At 47.5% G+C, this 18,981-nt stretch overlaps 1 protein-coding gene across 7 annotated transcripts in view; it reads right to left on the reverse strand.

Annotated features, from left to right (window-relative positions):
- Positions 1-18,981, reverse strand: part of ZFHX3 (zinc finger homeobox 3) — a 314,781-nt gene that overhangs the window by 237,103 nt on the left and 58,697 nt on the right. For 4 of the 7 annotated variants that reach the window (XM_057534467.1, XM_057534464.1, XM_057534460.1 and 1 more), the window contains exon 1: positions 3,546-3,897. The exons of 1 other annotated variant lie outside the window; for it this stretch is intronic. The gene's annotated coding sequence lies outside the window, so the exon portion shown is untranslated. Of the gene's footprint in view, positions 1-3,545; positions 3,898-14,276; positions 14,417-18,981 lie in introns of those variants that run through there. 2 more of the 7 variants (XM_057534461.1, XM_057534466.1) reach the window with 2 other exon arrangements.

An 18,981-nucleotide genomic window follows, 5' to 3' on the forward strand; every position in this document is an offset into this window, starting at 1 on the left:
CAACTTTAAATCATATAGAAAAGAAATCTGACAGTTGTTGATTTTGTAGTTTTCCTCCTTAATCTGGATTTTGAGAGTGGCTTGCCAGTGAGCCAAGATTTTTGCCTGGGTCTCTCCCTGGGGGCAGTCTGACTCAATCTTAGCTTCTGTGTGTTTGTTCCTCAATTTGAGCAGTCTAAGGACTCAGGACACTGCTTTGGACAGAACAGGCACCTTTTAATATTTGACTGAGATTAGCTCCTGCAAAGGAATTCCCTTATCTGGATTCTATTAAAACTAGGTCTCCATTTCCCTGACCACAGTTTCAAACCCAGGCAGAGGACGGTAGTTCTGCGCTCTGCTGTGATTTCTAACAGCCACCATTACAACCAAAATCTCGTACCAGAACATTTCGATAGCCCTCTGAAGTTCACTGTAATGGAATCTGCCTTCATGTTGTATTTTTACAGTAACGCCCCTATCCTGGTTAATTACACCAGCCTTGGGAACCAGAGAAGGCCAACAGGCCCAAGCACTACAGAAATGGGCCAGGCTAAGAGCAAGCAACCATTTTAATAACAAATGCAAGTATAAACCACAACACATACTGTATTTCTTGAGGTTACTAACGTTCAGCATCAGGTGCATTATCTTCGTAATACAGGGAAGTGTGAGATGGAGCTTGCAAGTTTCTTCAGGCCAGAATCACCACTGCCTCCCCTGTAAGAGGAGGAGACAAACCCTAAGCTACTCTAAAAAGTGGGTGTGAAGACAGTTCACTTTCTTTCCCTTAGAGCAAGTCCCTACCCTTTTATTAAATGTGGCTTAGTCACTTAAATATTTACTTTTTAACATGAGACTGTTGCAACCCTGCAATAAAAATTATTTCTTAGATAAAGATATGCTTTGGGCCCTGGAATATTTCTAGCCTCTCACACTTAACACTTCAGAAGCAAAACAAAAAACAAATAAAAAAGCCCAACGTGCAAAAGGAACAACAGCACACAGTGAAAATAAGGACATGCTCTCTGGACACCACTTGTGACTAGAACTGAAGGAACCAAGCTAAATCATCACCAGTCCCAGATAAGACTTTACTAGTAGTCTGCAATCACAGATTTATTCTAATGAACTAACAACCTTTGGGTCACCCAAGGTGAGCCAGTACTGTCCTGGGAGTGTCTACTAATCATCAGTTAAAGTCATAATGATGAAAACTGAAATCTTGCTTAGTTTAGCGCCTTGCCACTGGGCAGTCCAGTTGGCACAGAGCTGATACAGCAGTTAAATCCAACCCCAAAACAGCAAGAAGGCAGGCACGGCATTGTCCTGTTGGGAAGAGCCAAACAGAGGCCTGCTGAGAATACTGTTTTATTTGGGTCCTTTCCACTCTCCCTGAGTATTCATTTGTGCAAATAAAAGATGGAAGGGAAAAACCAAAATTAAAGTTTCAGGTGGCTGGGGAAGCAGCTCAGATTTTTTTCTATTTTGGAAGAGTTAGCAAGTGTTTCTCAATAGTCCCCTGTCAATCAAAACTGTTCTCCAGAGAACTGGAAAATAGCAGCTCTATCCAATAGAAAATGCAGCCATTTCAAAAGAGAGCTGGCAAAGGGAGGTGACCCATGTCATCAAGACAGAAGGTCTCCAAGTCACTTAATTCCTTGTGATTCCAAAAGGACTGATTTTAAAGTGTAAAAGTGCTTGCTTCTGCATCTGCCCCATGTTGTTAAATAATACTTGTGTAATTAAATAAAAGAACAAAGTGTGACCCTAGCCCATTCTGAGAGGCACTTACACGCTCTCTGAAAACATGCTGGAAACTAAACGCAGGCAATCTCCTTAGTCCCGTAATTTAAGGAAAGGGGAGAGGAAAAGTTTCTCTTGGCCTTCATAGCCACATGCCTCTGAAAGGGGGCCTTCGGGGTCTCCACAAAAGAGAATGAGCACAAATACAGGTGTGCAAACATCCAGGTATGTACCTCTCTCCAATGACCCTATTCTTGAAACCCTTAAATTATTCAGAACCCCAGTCTCCTGACTTCCCTCACATTCCACCACCTCTGTCCCCTAATTGCTTTTTGCATTGGGTAACAAGAAGGAATCAGAATCTCATGCCGCTAGTGGCTGTTTTGATAACAAGGAACAGGCCCGTGTTCCTGGCCTCGGCCTTTCTTGATCAGGTTACCCTGGAAGGTGTATGTTTTCCTCTCCGATGTAGTCTCTGCCCTCTCACTCAGGCTTCCCTCTCCAGCCCAGCCTACTGGAGCTCGTGATTTTTAGGGTTTCCCCTTGAAACCTATCCAGAAACCACAGCCATTAAAAGAACATGAAGGTTTGACACCTCCTGAATTTAGGAATGAGGGGACTCCAGGGGCCAACTCTACAAACACACCTGCTGCTCGATGGCAAAGCAACGAAGTTCCTCAGCTAGCATGAGCTCTAAATTATACTCTATTTATTTAGTGACCTTTCCCCAAGGATCTCAAAGCATGGGAATGAAATAAGATGACGTGTAACTTTCTCACTATCTACCTTCAAGGCTTAAGGTTGTTTTCCTTGCTTTGCCTTGATGCATTCCACCATGCAGGCCCCAGCCTGAGGGAGAGGCCTTCTCCCTGTGTCCAAGTGGGGCCATCTGTCCTCTCTGAGGTTATCTGTCAGTGGCTTTTAGAGTCCTCAAGGCCAGTTAAAGGACACAAATGTAGGGCGGGGAGAGGGGGGAGGACCCTCTTGGATTCACCTGCTAGCCAGTTTCATTTAAACCAGTTTATATACTGTGCACCACTGTGCCAGGCAATGCACTCTTGGACTACACCAGGCATGGGCTGTGATCTTTGCCCTCTAGGCATTTTCCCATCATTATAACACAGGTATATCCAAAGCAGAAAGGACCATTTTCCAGAAAGTTCTTTTCCCTCTAGACTGCCATGATTACTTTTTTTTCTGCTACTGACCTAACTTGGGCCTTCCTCTTCTTTTAACAGGACAAACGTCTCAGCTCTCCCTCTTACCCACCCCCCTCCCCACGGAAATGAACGCTGCTCTGTGTTTCCAGAGTGCCAACAGACTCAAAGTTGAGGGTGGACAAATCGATCTCCAAAGGTGTTTTCCAGCTCCCAAACTCTGATTCTCCCTTTAATTACTCCCCAATAAGCCCGTTCTTCACATTGTTTCCAACTGGCCAGTGACGTCTCGCGATGAAAAGGGTGCATTTTTAGGCGGAGGAACTCAAACTTCTAAATGACACCAGCACCGCAAATATTCAGAAGGCAGGAACTAATCCAAAAGCAAAATAAGGAAGGCCGGAGGAGGGGGAGGGGGGGAGGAAAGATGGAAGGGAGGGAGGGAAAGAGGAAGGTCTGTACTCTGCGCCCAGCAGAATTCAGAGGCTCTCGCCCCAGGTCGGTTCCCATTGGAGTCCTAGTAGTTCAGGTGCATCCAGCCTGCCCTTCCCCCACACGCCCCAAGAGAATGGGAAGTTCAGCCAAGACTCACTACACCTGCCCGCAGCTCCAGGCCGGCTGCGCGGACCCGGAGGGCGGGCGGGGGAGGGAGGCTGCACTCACCTGGCACACAAAGGCTCCGCACACCTCCGGAGGGAGGAGGCACTCGCGGGTCCGGGGGCCGAGGCAGGCGCGACAATGGGAAACTCCAGCGGCACCCGAGCCCCGAACTTACCCACCCCAGGCGGCCTTTTCCCCACCTCCCGCTGCCCCCGGGGCTCCGAGGTGGCTCTGGCTGGGTGCGGGGGGGCCCGGGGCAGGGGAGCGGGGCTCATGGTGGCGGCCGGGGCTGGCAGCCGCCCCTCCCCGGGAGGGAGGGTCCCCGAGCGCGCGGCGGAGATTCACCCACGGGGCGCGGCGCTCGCGTCCCGGTCGCCGGCCTGCCCGCTGCCGGCTCGGCCGCCCGCCCGCCCGGAATCGCTTTATGTAAATGAAGCTCAACTCGCAGTTTGCAGCGCGCACCGCCCGGGGAAGGGGGGCGGGCGGGGCGGGGGGCCTTCGGGGATCCACATTACACAGCAACAAAGCGGAAGGTTAATTTGAAACTCACAGCCCCGCCGCCGCTCGGCTCCCCGGGCAAAGCCTGACATCTACAGTCGTGCCGGGCGCAGGCCGGGTGCTCGGCGGCGGCCGCGCCCGCGGGAACACGGGGACACACACGGGCGCGCGAGGCCCGAGCACTCGGCCGCGCTCCGAGCACGGGCCTCCGGGCAGGCCGAACCTCGCGCCCGGGGACCGGAGCCCCGGGCGGCTCGGCCTGCGCCGCGCGGAGAACCGGCCCGGCGGGAACAAAGCACGGTCCTCCCCAGGCGCTGACCCCTCACTCATCAAAAGGCAGGGGCCGGCCTAGAAAACGGCGAGAAGAAAGGGACATGCCCTCGGCCACAAGAAGGAGCCTGGGGCCTCCGAACAGAAGCCATCGGTCTCTGGGCCCCAGCCACGTCACTGCCAGGCCACTCTAGCATGGGGACATTAGCCAATGTGGACAGGAATTTATTTGAAACACACACCCATCCTATTAACTGCTTTACAAAGCACTTCTGTTTTTCAGCTGCAGAAACTTATAAAAACATCCCCTGCTCTCCACTGAGAGTTTAAGGATAGAGTTTTTCATGGGAGAAAAAGGAAAAAAGAGACATAAAGAGAGGAAGAAAAGTCGCAGTCTGCAGTTAACCTTAGGGTCTTAAACAAGATGCCTTAAGAAGCCACAGATAAGGGCACAGATCATGCCCTGCGTAGGAAGATTCTACCCCCCGGGTCAAATTTAATGCGGCTACCCCAGGTGGTCAAAGTAATCGCTGGACACTTTTGTATCTCCCCAGGTTCACCTTCTCCATTCCGATATGAAAAGGCAGCGCCACAGAAATCTCACCGGAAGTCCCCTGTCCTCCCTGCCAGAATCCCACGCTCGGTCTGAATTTACTCCCGATTCTCAGCACAGAAAGGCACCTGCTTTTACCCTTTCTGAAAGCCACCCACCCAGGCTGGCCCCAGAGCCTTGAGAGTCCTTTCTGACTGCACAATAATGAACCGTGCAAGTGTTAGAAATATAATAAGCTCACCAGGCGAAGAGCTGTATGTATGGAATCGTATTAGCATTAAGCACACACTGATGCAGGAGAAAAGGATGGTGAAAACTAGAAGGCATTTTGCACAATATAATTCGGGTTCAGATTAACGTAACTATCTTACCTGTTGGGGAAGGACAACCCCTCTCTACATTTTAGTCCAAAAAAGAGACTCCAAAAAAAATTTTTTTTCCAGCTAGGGCCTGGGGAGAAAAGACTGCCTCTAGGGAATCATGTCCGATTAGGGACAAAGGAGAGCACAAGCCAAATTCTGTCACACATGAGAGAGTGACGGGGTGGGGGGGGGGAGTGAAGATAGGAAAAGGAAAGTGGAGGATGATTTTGTAAACCAGAGTATGGCCACTGCAGAGCTGTTTCCAGACCGCCTGACTTCAGGCCCAAGAACAGGTGGTGTTTTCAAAACACACTATTATTTATGTTAGCCACATGAGTCGAGAACACCTTAAAGAAAACTAATGAATAATTTAATTGAAAAAGTGACTATGAATAATACATGTAGATGATGATGCTAGCAATAACGCAAGTAACGCGGCGCACACAACTCAGAGATGTCTCTGGAATCGTCTTCAGGAGAATGAAGACTCTAGGCCCCCATTCTTGCCTGGAAGCAACCCACGGCCCAGCAGATAAATTAACGACAATACGAAAATGTTTATACTCCCAGAAAATCGAATTTTGCTGCTCTGTCTTAACTTTTGTTAACAGGGGAAAACCTAATCTGGTGACATCATGAACCTGGTGGGCCAACAGATAAATATTTTCAATACAGTGAAAGCTAGAAAGCCCAAAGAACCAGCTACAAAGCAACCTGGAAGTATGTGGAGGTTCTGGGCAGAAGGCCCTGAGGGGGTCTGTCCTGAAACCGCCTGTCCCAAGTGGCAGACACTTGCATCTGCCTGCTGCACCTCAGAGTCCTGACACGTAGAGCTGAGAGTGACCCTGAGTCCCTTTCCTTTATCTTAATCCGACACCAGCTACAGACACAGTGAGGCCTGGTCAGGCTTGCCTTTGTTACAGACACAAATTTAACAGGTAATCCACAGGCCAGTAATCTATGGCCTCTGGATCATCAGGAATATAAAGGATCACACAAAAGCGGGTGTGTTACCTCGACCAAAACTTATTTCCATCGCTAATCAAAACAATACCTTTTCAGAGGGAATTTGCAACTTTTGCACTTCCATATGGAATCAACAGTTTCTCTGACATAAATGTTACAAATTCTGTCCCCCAGCTCTGAAAGGCCCCAGCTCTTCCCAGGGCAGCTGCCTGACGTGACACCTACGGCCTACCCAGCAGTGACAGCCCGGCGCTCTCCGTCCTGAAAACTGTTGACAAATAAACCCACTCTCAGAAAAGGCAATTCTTTCCTTCCAGCTCTCCATAACTAGTCTCGTCTCATCTGGAAAGCGTAACTGGCAACAGCCAAAAGGATAAATATTTAAAAATAAATCAGGCAATACTAACCCTTCCCTCACTCCTCCCCTTAGCCACTCTCCAAGCCAGAGGCCAGCCCCCTAATGCTTACTTAGCTGGCTGGTAAATTACAAAGATCCCATCAGAGCCAAACTGGTTGTCTCTTTCTCTCTCTCTCTCTCTCTCTCTCTCTCTCTCTCACTCACTCACTCCACATATACACTCACTCGCCAATGCTGTTCCTTTCACTTCAGCAAAGGTAAATATGATCTCTGAGCTAAGAGACAGCGAATGTCAGCCTGCTGACTTCTAGCTAAACCTGGGCACTATCTTCACAGCACAACTGGGTTGAGGCGGATTTGTGTATTCTTTCAGATCCTTCTATTTTTATTAAATTATACATACACGTTGATTTTAAAACTAGTGCTTAAATAACCCTGAGGCTTTAACAAAGAAAAAGCCAGAAGAGGGCACAAAACAAAACAAAACAAAAACAAAAGTCCCTGAAATAAGCAAGGATCCATTTGGAGCTGAACTGCACTGCATGCCCTGAATTCACCCCATCCTTTCTAGGCAGTTATACTTAGGAGCCTGGTACCCACTGCGTGGCCAGGCCCTCCTGGGTATGGTACAGAATGCAGGCCTTCCTCAGAACAGCCCACACTCACCTTCAGAACCGCTGGAGGCTGGTGTGCCAAGGCCTAACATGTTTTGATTCACATTTCTCTGTCACAAACCTCAAGGTCTCCATCTCTCGCTACAATGCTAATTCCCTAGATTAATTTTTACCCCCCAAATCGTAGGTGGAACCTTATCTGGTTCACTTCCCCACCCTCCTCAGCTCAGACCCTAAAGCTGTCAATGACACATCTAGAAAAGACAAATGAGGAACCATTTTTTTAAAACTGTGATAGAGAAGAGCTTTCCTCAATTTTAAGTTACAAAGGCCAAGTTTTCAGAAAGCAAAAACAAAGACTTTGCCTTAAAACAGCTTCAAGACATCAGGTAAAGAGCTTGCGCTCTTTTTTTTTTTTTTTTAAACAAAAATATTATTTCTGAAAGGGCAAAGAGAATTTGCCATGCAAGACTTTTATACCCAGGGGGATTCTTATATTTGTGTTTCTAAACCTTGAAATTGAGAATTTTAATTAAAAAGGCAGACAGATGCTTAAGGACAACACTGCAATCAGGGCCCATACATTACAGGAGAGAGGTGCTTTGTTCGGGGCCAGGGAAGAGAGGTGGACTCCTATTCTGTTCACAGGCCATCCCCACGGTCTGACACATCCCTCTGCCCTCAGCCTGATGCAAACCACTGCATTCTTGGAGGGGAAGCGGGTTGGAGGGAGAAGAAAGGAAAAAGGAAACGGGAGAGGAAAGAAAAGGGGGGAGGGGATATGGCCTCTCTATATCAATCGCAGTTTCAAAAAAAAATTCTCAACACAGCATCAATCCCACAGTGCGTACCAGCAGTCCCCACACTGGTTCAGTGCTTTAAAACCAACACTGAAACGACACACCAATAGCACAACGACCAGAATCAGATCTTTTTTTAAATGAAGAATTGCATTTGGACTTGCAATTCCTTCCCATCAAGCGACCACTTCTTGGGGCAGGATCCGAAGAGATAAACAAAAGGTGACCCTTTTCACACTTCCCCTAAATGATTCCAGCATCCCATTGTCTTATCTTTTCCTTTTAGTGCATTTTTGTTCGAAATCTGTGCTAATCTCACTTAAGAGCCCCAAGCTGAAATTTCACATCTCCTCCAAGTCAGCCAGTGTTTTAAGAATCTGGATTTCTATTGAGGCCGTTCCAATTGCCAGTGAGGCCTATGGTAAAATGCGCTTGCTTCATGCTGTTCCGTTTGTCTCTCTGCAGACAAATAGAAACTGTGAAATTTAAAGAATGGATTTAAAAAAAAATCTAAAACAAAGAGGTTAAAAAAATAGGACAAATGTTTTTGCTTTTGTGTCTCCCTGGAGCAATTGTTTGGGGGAGTCTGCATTGACAATTACCATGAGAAGGCCATCTAAAGGCGATGCGCACACAAGGGGACTCCTTGCCTGCTGCCTTTGGTCTGGGAGAAAAAGCACCTTAGCTCCCTTCTCCAGGAACAAAAGGCCAGGGCAACGGAAGGGGGGAGAGGTTACTGGGGCTTTCACATGGAGCCAAGTGTCAATGCAGGTTCATTTTTCACCCGTCTTAGATGGAAAGCAGCTCAGTGAACTTCCTAATGACTGCTTTTCCCTCTCCCCCTATTATTTCTAAACCTAAAAGAACAAAACAATAATATTTTTTTAACCTAAAACCCATCATCCTATTAGAGGAAAGCCTTGGGGGTCTACACACTCAGTTTTTCCTCCTTCCTCTCCCCACCCTCTTTTTTTTTTTTTTTTTTTTGAGGAGGGGGTATTCCGATTGTGGATCACATGGAAATAAGAGACACTGGTCATTACGGTCATTTTTAGTAACGCCAGAATAGCCTTTACGTCTATGAAAAGGCAGGGAACAGAAAAATGCAAAAGGAGAAAAAAAAAACTGAACAGGGATAGAAGGTGCGGGGTTGCAGCGAGACTGTGGGGCAACGCCTGGAAACGTTTTCTTTTTTTCACAGCATGAAGTCCCTAAAGCCAGCTTCAGATTTGCAACTGAATCAAAGTCATCATTACGAGATTAGGTGGTGTTTTTTTTTGGGGGGGGCGTTGCATGGAGATGTGGGCAATAAGGATGTCCTACAGACATAGACAAGGTGTGTGTGTGTGGGTGTGTGTGTGTGCACGTGCGCGCGGGGCGGGGGGGTGCTTCAAAGAAAGGAAGCTGAGGTGAATCACTGCATGCCATGAAAATACCAGGGCAAGTGGATGTCGGAGTGCTTAACCAGATTCGAAGCTAGAAACATCTTCCCCAGCGAGCGAACCCTAGGACGACACAGTGACACGCAACCCTCAGCCTTTGAACCCAGACCTGGCAGCTTAGGAACGCATTCCCCCTTCCCCAGGCGGCCACAGACTCTGGCTGAAAAGCAAGGTGGGGGTAGGGATGAGAGGGCCCTGCGAAGAAGCACAATAAACAACTCAAATATGAAGGGAAATGACATCAGCAAAGTGAAGGGCCTGTTTATTGCAGATCAAAACAAAACAAACTTCCAAACCTTTTGTGTATACAAGATAACTCTATAAAAAGCCCTCCTAAAATGTCACCAAGGTCGACACATCAGCATCCCAAGAAAACAGATGACAGTTACCAAGGCCCAGGGTCGGAGGGGCGGGCAGAGGGGGAATGACGAAGGGAAGATGGGAAGGGATATAAAACCAGAAGGGGCCAAAAACCCAGCTGACTATTTCCCCCCTCTGCTGACCCTTAATATTTATTGGTGTTTATAATCTAAAAGCCATGCTCTGTGTTTCACTTAATACAAGGCCAGGCAGTGCTGTCTAATGAGGCAGCATTACAATCAGCTTGTAATACTGAATTTTTAATGCTGCCAAGGATTCTGTTACATAATAATATGAAAAACAGAAGCTGAAAGTGGGCTCACAGTGACAGGACACTGGAGATTCCAGGCAGGCAAGCGCCACAAGCCTGCCTTCCCTCCACTCTGGCCACCCCACCTCACGATCTGCAATCCGCCCTCCATCCCTATACAGGAGATGGGTATGAAAACCAAGAGGATTTCTTAGGAAATCCACTTTTTAAATTATTATTACTATACTCCCTGATCCAAAGTCATATTTCAAGAGTTTCAATTCCACCTTACCTTGGGTCAGAAGTCTGAAATAAAAATATTTTGTGGGGGAGGATGAAGAGAAAAGGAATATAGGAGGGGGGATGGTTCTTTTAAGCAAACTGAACAATTTTAAAAAAAATCACAGAGGGAAAAAGAACGAAGATGCTTGGGGGTGGAGGAGGGATGAAGTCTGCCGACCATATTCACAGCTGCTGTACTCAGTTTACATTGGTGTAATTTAAAAGCATACATATAGCCGCCTTGCTCTTCTCTGTAATACCCCAAGACTGTAAATCTATAACCACTGCAATGATTTAGTGATTAAAAACATGATAACATATTGTGTAACTGCAAACCACAGAACCCCTGCCAACTCTCCTCTAAGATAAAGGAAAAAAAAATACAGAAAATGTGTTGCTTGCAGCGATCTTCCTAAACCCAAAGATTTTAATAAAAGAACCTATACAGTAGACAAATCGGAAAAGGGTGAGTGAATTCTATGTGAAGCCAGCAAAGGGAGGGGGGAAAACGGCAGCTTTATGTGGGATTCTTTTCCTTGTACTAACAAATTACGACCTAAACATGCCTCTTCTTTTCTCTCTCTCTTTTTTTAATAGTTTGTTGTAACTGGAATAACAGGTCCTGTGTGCTGTCTTGCATATTCAGAGCTGCTTTGTAATCGGATCTGGAGACCCAACCTTATTTGCCTGAACTCAATAGGGGTGTTTTTCCTCCCCCTCCTTCCTCTGTTTTGTTTTGGATTTGGTATCGTGGGTTTTCTGTTCTTGCTGGAAGCAGACATCTAAGCAGGCAGAGGCTCTGGTGCCTTTAAGCTACAGAGCAAACACCTGAGAGGGGGAGGCCCAATTTGTAACATGGCAGGAGGAGCCTAAAATATACACAAAAAAATAAAATCAAAGCAGCTGTAGGGGTTTTGGCCTCTGAGCAGCTGACCTGACCCCATTCTATATATTCTTTTATTTCCCCATTGCAGGATTCCTGCACCTTAGGTCAGATTCGAACTCAATGTGACCCTGAGGAGAAGGCAGTCACCGAGCCCTGGAAAACTGCTCCATAATTAATGGGGGGCGGGGGGGAGGTGCTGTAAGTGCATATGCATTCAGACTCCCCCAGGGTAGACCCCCCCCCCGGCACAGTACGTACCTGTACACACGTACACGTACACACACACAGGCATCTGTCAGAACTGCCAGGCCTTGGGGCCAGCTCCAGCCCAGAGGAGCCTGAACTCTCCTTGCAGCCCCCCAAAATCTTCACGTCTACAACTCTACCCATAAACGCACACGTGCACAGACCAACCCTCCTCCAGAGACTTTGTATGTTTAAAAAGTCCACAGATCTGAATTGCCTCCTCTCTAGACCTGAGCAGGGCAGTTTATCCAGAGAAATCAATAGGAAAGAGCATTTGCAAATATTTATATAAGCCCTGTGCGTTTCAGCATTAAGTAATTAAAAACTAGAACTCAGAGAGGGGGAAGGGAAGAGACACACAGACAGAGGAAGGCTGCTGGCCTAGAGTGGGTTTTCCTGCCCACACCTCATCTCCCCGAACGGCAATCCTTTCAAAACTGACTCCGTACACACTTTTTACGAAATCCTGTTCATGCACCATTTGCTAGACTATTTCAAAATCATCTCCAAATATGGATTCACCTACCACCAAGCTTTCAAGCCTGACTATAAGATAAGTGTCTGTATTATCTCTCTCTCCCTCCCTCTCTCTCTCTCACTCTCTCTCTCCCTCTCTCTCTCCCCCTCTCTCTCTCTCATGCACACACACAGCAATCCTTACTTTTCACACTGCTTCAGTCTCTGGTGTATTACTCTCTCATATTCGTCACTCTAAATTCCTTGCACTTGTTAAAGATATTTCACATTATAAGATAAGCAGAGGACCCCCGAAGTGGTGATTCAATAAGTGAATTCCCATCTCCTAACCCCCCTTCCAATACTTTCCACTCCCAACCTATAGGATACCTACACTTTGGGGGTTCAGTACCCGAAACCCTCACATGTAAACAGATTCACCAAAAAAAAATGTACAGTACTATGAAGGAGGTTTAAAATGAGCCACAATCCAGTAGCCTTCCCCTATATTATTCCGGAGGGCTGGCAGTAAATTCTGCTTGTACTGCCTCTAAATCTGCTCCAAGAAGCCGAGCAAGGCACTGGAGCACCCACGCTGCAGATACTGTAGAAATTTACAGTAAATGTAGGTACAAGATTGCAGCAGGCTGCCCTATCGATTATGCAGATTGTGATCAATCTTCTCCCCTCTCCCATTTCCCAAGCCTCTTTCCATAGACCTCCAAATAAGTTGGTCTGGAACTAGCCATTCTCCCAACTAAGGAGAAAAAAGTAATTTTTTAAAAAACATAATAAATCCTCAAGTGTCCCCACTGAAAGGGCTCGAGTCTTTTTTTTTAATTCCAAAGTGAATTTATGTTCTGTAATTTGCATTACAGCCAAGCGATCACCGTATGTCATATTCTTCAAAGGTACTTAACAAACACCCTTTTAAAAGTCACTAGAACTGGAGGCCAGAAAAAGGCAATCAGCCTCCTTCTTCCATATAGTCCATAGATCAAGTTTCAATAATTGAGACCAATAAAAATTGTCATATTTATCCTACTTCAAAGCAACAAGGGGGAAAAGTTAAGAGTGGGTGATTTTTGCAAGCACTTGTAATCAAAGAATTTGCCACAGTCGAAGGAACTGCACAACATTTTGCAAAGTCAGAGTCTGAGCAACAGATTAATTTGCAAAGTAAAATGTATTTTTTCAACAGCTCCACAAGGAGCCTACTGAGTCCATACACAATTTAAATACCCGGCATAAAATACACTTAGCTCTACTCTGCAATAGATATGCAAAAAGATGTACATGAAAATGCATAATGCAAAATTCAGGAACGTGATTTTTGCATCTAATGGGGAAAATACATGGAGAAGAGGAGTGGAACAGGACGAGGGTGAAAGTGGGGAACGGAACGTAAACAATCCCAGATTCGCGTGAGCAAAAAAAACAAGAAAGAAAGAAAGAAAAGGGAAAAAAGAAGAAAAAGAAAGAAAGAAAAAGAAAAGGAAAGAAACAAAAAACAAGGGAGGGGGAAAAAAATAGAAGAAGGAATCCTCTGATGTCTCTCAACTCAGCTGGCCAAGGAGAGGCCGGCCAGGCGAGGTCTGGTCCCGGCCGGCGGCGCAGCCCCGAGCCCCCGGGAGCCCCTAGTGTCCAGGGCAGAGGCCCCTCAGGGCGCTCGCGGCGCTGCCAGTGGGGCAGGGCGGAGAGCGCGCAGGTAGAGAAGGTCGGGCTGCCGCCTCGCCCCCTCGCCCGCTCTCGGACCCCGGGGCTCCGGCCCGGCGGCCGCGTTCCCGGCAAGTGGAGCCCTGGCGCGGAAGGCGCCCGGCCGGCCGGCCAGCTGCGGCAGCCGCAGCGACGGCTCCGGGCCGGGTGCGCGCCCCGCGCCGCGGCTCAGCCCGGGGCCCCGGCGCCTCCCGGGGTGGGGCAAAGTTGGGGGCCGAGGGCGGGGGAGCTCGGCACCGCGGACCCCCCCCCCGCCGACCGCCGCCTTTGTCTTGGCGCCCGGACCCCGGCCGCCCTCCCGCCCTCGGCCCGCGCCCCGGCCGGCCCTGCCCGGCGGCGCCTCCAAACTCGCCGCGCGGGCCTCGCCCCGGGCGCCTCCACCCTCCCGGGGGTCGCCGGCGGCGGCGGCGCGGGGGCCGGGGAGGAGGGGGCGGCCCGGGCTCGGCGGCGGCGGCGGCGGCGGCGGCGGCGGGAGGAGGAGGAAGAAGAGAAAGAGAAAGTTTGGCGCAGGGGGAAGGCGAGCGGGACGCAGCGAGCGAGCAGGGCGCGGGCGCGGGGAGCGCGGGCGGCGGCGGCCGGGCGCGGGAGCCGGGAGGGGGCAGGACGAGCCCCATGCAAAGCAGCCCGGGCGCCCCGAGGAGCCCCGCGTCCGGGCGGTGGCGGCGGGAGGAGGAGGAGCAGGCGGCGGCGGCGGCGGCGGGAAAAAAAAAAAAAGAGGGAAAAGTTGCCACTTACGCGGTTGCTTCTCCGGCGGCGGCGGCTGCAGAGGCGCTGCTGGCGGCGGCGTTGGCGGCGGGAGCTGGCGGCGCTTTTAATCCCGAAAAGAGGCGCTCGGGCCGCGGAGCCCATCAAGGCAGCAGCGGCGGCTGGCGGGGGTCGGCGGCGGCGGAGGACGCGCTGCTGGCGGCGGCGGCGGCGGCGGAGCTGGAGCGCGCTCGGCGGAGCCCGGGGCGGGAGGCGGCCGCAGCCGGGGAGCCGGAGCCGCCGCCGCCGCTGCCGCCGAGCAGCATGGTTGGCGGGGAGTTTACAGCCCCCGGAGCGGGCAGGGGCCACGGAGGAGAAGCGGCGGCGGCGGCGGCAGCGGCTCTAGGCTGTAATTGGGATGCAAAGCAGGCGGTGGCGGCGGCGGCTGCGGCCGGAGGAGGAGGAGGAGGAGGAGGCGGCGGCGGCGGCTGCAGCGGTCGGAGGGGACGCGCTGGAAGTGGGAGCTGATGAGTGAAAAGAAAAAAAAGTCTTTGGATCTTTATTCTGCTAATTAGTTTCCTGCAAAAAATGGCTGTGATTAATTCAGTGCGCATGTGCTTCATTACCCAGGCACGACGGGAAGGGCTAATTAGCCACCTTCTGGATCAATAAGATTCAGCAAAAAAGAAAAGGAGGAGGTGGAGGGAGGCAGAGGGGAGGAAGGGAGGGAAAAAAAAAAAAAAACCAGGGGAAAGTGATGAGCAGGGCGAGGAGAGCAGGAAGAGAGGATGGGAGAAGAGCCCAGGAAGAGGGAGAGAGGCACCAAAAGTTTATGCATGTATTAAAAACACATACACACACGCGCGCGCGCACACACCACACACACACACACACACACACACACACACAGAAGAGAAATGCAGAGAAGCAACAATAGGAACCTGGCTAAGATTTTTAAAAGATTTTTTTCTTGCTCTTTTTTCTCTCTTTTCTTTCTTTCTTGTTTTTTCTTTCCCCCTTTCTTTTTTTCTTTCTTTTTTAGGCAAACGCAGCAATGTTTAAATTAAATAGGAAGAGAGCATCTTCAAAGAAGAGTAAGGGGGGGCAATAATGGAGTGGGACAGCTTAAAGCAAAGATTTAAGTGAAAGAGCAGAGAAGCAGCAGAGACTTAGAATAGAGGCCACTTTAAATTGCAAATCGGAGATTTTTTTTTAAAGGAGGAAAATTACCCCCCCCAAATCAAAGGACAAATGGAGAAAACTTTAACCGTACCATAGACTAGACGAAAAAAGATATAATATGTTAATTTTGTCCTCTGAAATAAGACGCAATCAATCTTCTCTGGTTCTTTAGGAGAGGGGAAGGGGGGAGTGATGATTAGAAGTAAAAGGGGGAAAGTGAATCAGAACTGAAAGGGGGTAACTCAAGGAAAGACAAGAAAAGGAAAAGTTGCACTTGGAAACAAGTCCAACTTTCTACCTTTCTGGACTTAAGAGAAAAGTAAAATCAATTTTCTCGTGTAAAACCTGGAAAGCAGATGTTTTCAAAACACAGGAAGCTATTTTGCCATCAAAAGCAGGGATGTAATAAAGGCAGTGAAAAATAATTTCAGACTAAATTCGTAAGAAAGAAAGCCAATATATTTAAATAGCGAGGAAAGGTCTAGAATGGGGGGGGGATTACATACCCCTTCCCTAAATGCCAAAAAAAAAAAAAAAAGAAAAAGAAAAATAAAGTCTCATAGCTACCTCCAAGAGTTTGGAGCAGAGTCTCGAAGCCAAAGGGCTTGAAATGAGAGGATGGATTTCAGATAAAGACTAGGAGCGGTACATCCCACCAGAGCCCAAAGGAGATCCCTAGAATCAAAGACAGCAACCAGGGACCCTGCTACTGTACCGATTCCCAGTACATCAAAGCCATCACTTAGGCGGGTGTATGATACCTCCAAAAAGCAAGCAAACAAACGCAGGAAGAACAGGACTCTCTTTCTCTCTCTCTCTCCCTTTTTTCTCCCCCCCTTTCAAATCCTAGCCTTACCATCACTGCTACTGCAATAGATTTTTTTTAAATGACAAGTATGTATTTATGTAAGTTCTAAATATGAACTAGTACCATTGAAATTACAATGTCTGGAATAAAATAAAATGCAATTTGCACTTTAAGTGATCTGCACACAAATGTAAAAACAACATTTATGTTTTTGAAGGCATTATTCGTGAACTCTAAACATCAGGTAGAGAGAGAATACGCACTAAAACATATTTTTTAGAGAAAAAAATTTTTTTGTCCCAGCCTAGCTGGATTATTTATTTTCGAAGGAATTGGGGAATTAATCGGGAAATCTGTTTGACTACAAGGGAATTCTTCATTTTGAGAGATTTTCCAGTGCTCTTAAGTGCATGCAGCTTCTTAGTCAAGACTAAGAGGAGAAAACCGGTTTAGGATTTTGCAGGGTTACCTCATCTAATCCTTCTGAATTCACTCTGGGAATAATGCTGTTTTATTTAGGAAAAAAAATACATTTAGAAAAATCGGGGGTTTCCTCTCTATGAGCCAAATCTGGATTGCCATTCAAACTTTTCCTGGCTGCTTTCCACGCGGGACAGTAGATCAATAAAGCCAAGTCCAGCCTGGCTTGCTACAGGTTTCACCAGTCAGTGCTTGCAAAACCTTTGTCATTTTCTAAAAATAAAAAAGCTAAAAGTTATTGTAGAAGAAGGGGCTTTTTTTTGTCCCCTGCACAATGTGTCTTTTGTGAGGTTAATGCCATTCTGGGCTCTCGATAGCCCTGGACAATGGGAACTCTCCAGGAGTCTGCAAAGACTCTGGCTTTTTTCTTTCTTGATTTTTTTTTTTTTTTTTTAAGGGAAGGATGAAACATTCCTACAGCCCAAACACAACTTCTACTTTGATTAAATAAATATTTATCTTTATCATAGCCATTGTATATTTTTACCTTCAGTTTGTCCAGTTTCTGATTATTATTTTAAAATTTTCATTGGCAACAGTTAATCTTTTTTTTTTTTTTTCCCTTTCAGTCCAAAGTGCAGGTCAGTGTAAAGTGTAGCTGACTGAAAGAAGACTGGTAAATTCTGAATTTTTCCATTATACGTCAGGTAAGGAAAATTGTTCAGACCCTCAGGAGTATATTTGCTTCTATTTATCTGTCTTCATGAATCTTCATAAATCTGTTAGTTTATTTTTTGAAGATGTACCAGAATTCAATTTCTCCTTGTAGATGTTGAAATCTCACTTAAATGCTATGTATTTATATTCTTCTAAAAATGTAACTAGTACTAGAAGCGAACTTGTAGCTTGTATCATATACAAAACGGCATGGAGGAAATCAGTCTCTCCAGTGGTATAGGCGATTTGAGGGAAATTCTGGATATAAATGTATTTCGTGTTGCAATATAGGAAAATGTCAGCTTAATCTGGTAAATACTTATGCTAATTTTACTGAGTGAATTCGTTATAAGGAGGAGAGGTACCAAGCTCATATGATTGAATAATGCTCAGGCGATAATCCAGCATCTATATGGATTATTTATGTACAAAATGAAAAAAGGAACCAAGAAATTCAGAATCTAAATCCTTCATTAAGCTGGCAAGAGGACAGAAAATTTTAGACCAATCTGTTTTTAAGACATTTACAGTAGGGAGGGAAAGTGGAATGTAGGCTAAATATTGCATTGATATGTATATTTCCCTGGCTCTCGCTCAAATGAATGGATGTATACATAAACACAAAGATATATGCATAAATGAGTACATAAATATACATTTGAATGACTTTAGATGTCTTTGCCTCTGTGTGCACATGAATATATGTGCACACAAATATACAAGGTGTACATAAATGCAGGTACTGTACAGAGCTGTGCTCTCCGGCTGAGGGTTTCTGTTTCCAGATCTGTTTGAAGCTACTTTTTTGCAACTATAACATAGAAATGTTGGTTTAATGATGAAGATATGGATGGCAAATTTGATTAAGAATCTGCTCCCCTGCAATTTTCAGAGTCAGTTTTCAATGTGAGCAGCTATTATTTGCTCCAAGGGCTAAAACATGCGATGGGCCAGTCTTTTTTTAAGGGAGAAGGGAGATGGACTTGATCTTAGCAGATCTCACTCCCAAAGAGCCTAGCTTCTGGGCCCTGGGTTCTCTTCTGCTGGGGGACTGGGGACACAAAAACAAAAAAGGGAGGAGGAAGGAAAAAGAAAACCCCGTGTGGAGGCAGGGGAGGTTGAAAGGCTGCCTCCGTACAACTCCAGAGCTAGATCTAAGAGAAGGGTTGCAGGGTGAAGAATGTGCGGTCCCTTTTTGAATGTATATTGTTATTCTAAGTCTATTGTATGTACGTGTTGCTGTCCTCTCATTTGCCACGACAACATATGGATTCCATAAATGCAGACATGCCGAAGTGCATCTGTCTGGGTAGTTAACACGATCCAAACATCCCTCTTCGTTCCGCTAACTCCGGCTTTTCCTCCGGCTCCCCGGCAGCGCTCTGGGCCGCCCGGCCCGTGCCCCAGGCTTGCAGCGCCCCGCAGTCTCGCCCTTTTGTGGTCTCCTGGTGGGATCCAAGGTGCCGCGCGGAGGAGGCGGGCTGCACCGCAGTGCCGAGGTCAGAGGCGCCGCTGCCGTCGGCCCCTGAGCGCGCGGGGACGAAAGGGTTAAGCTGCTCGAGCCCGGGGAAGGGGCTGCGCTCATCCCGGAGCGAGGTGCAGCCACCAGCAGCTGTGATTTAGGGGTCA

The sequence above is a fragment of the Balaenoptera acutorostrata genome, chromosome 19 (genome assembly GCF_949987535.1).
Source record: "Balaenoptera acutorostrata chromosome 19, mBalAcu1.1, whole genome shotgun sequence".
Taxonomy (NCBI): Eukaryota; Metazoa; Chordata; class Mammalia; order Artiodactyla; family Balaenopteridae; genus Balaenoptera; species Balaenoptera acutorostrata.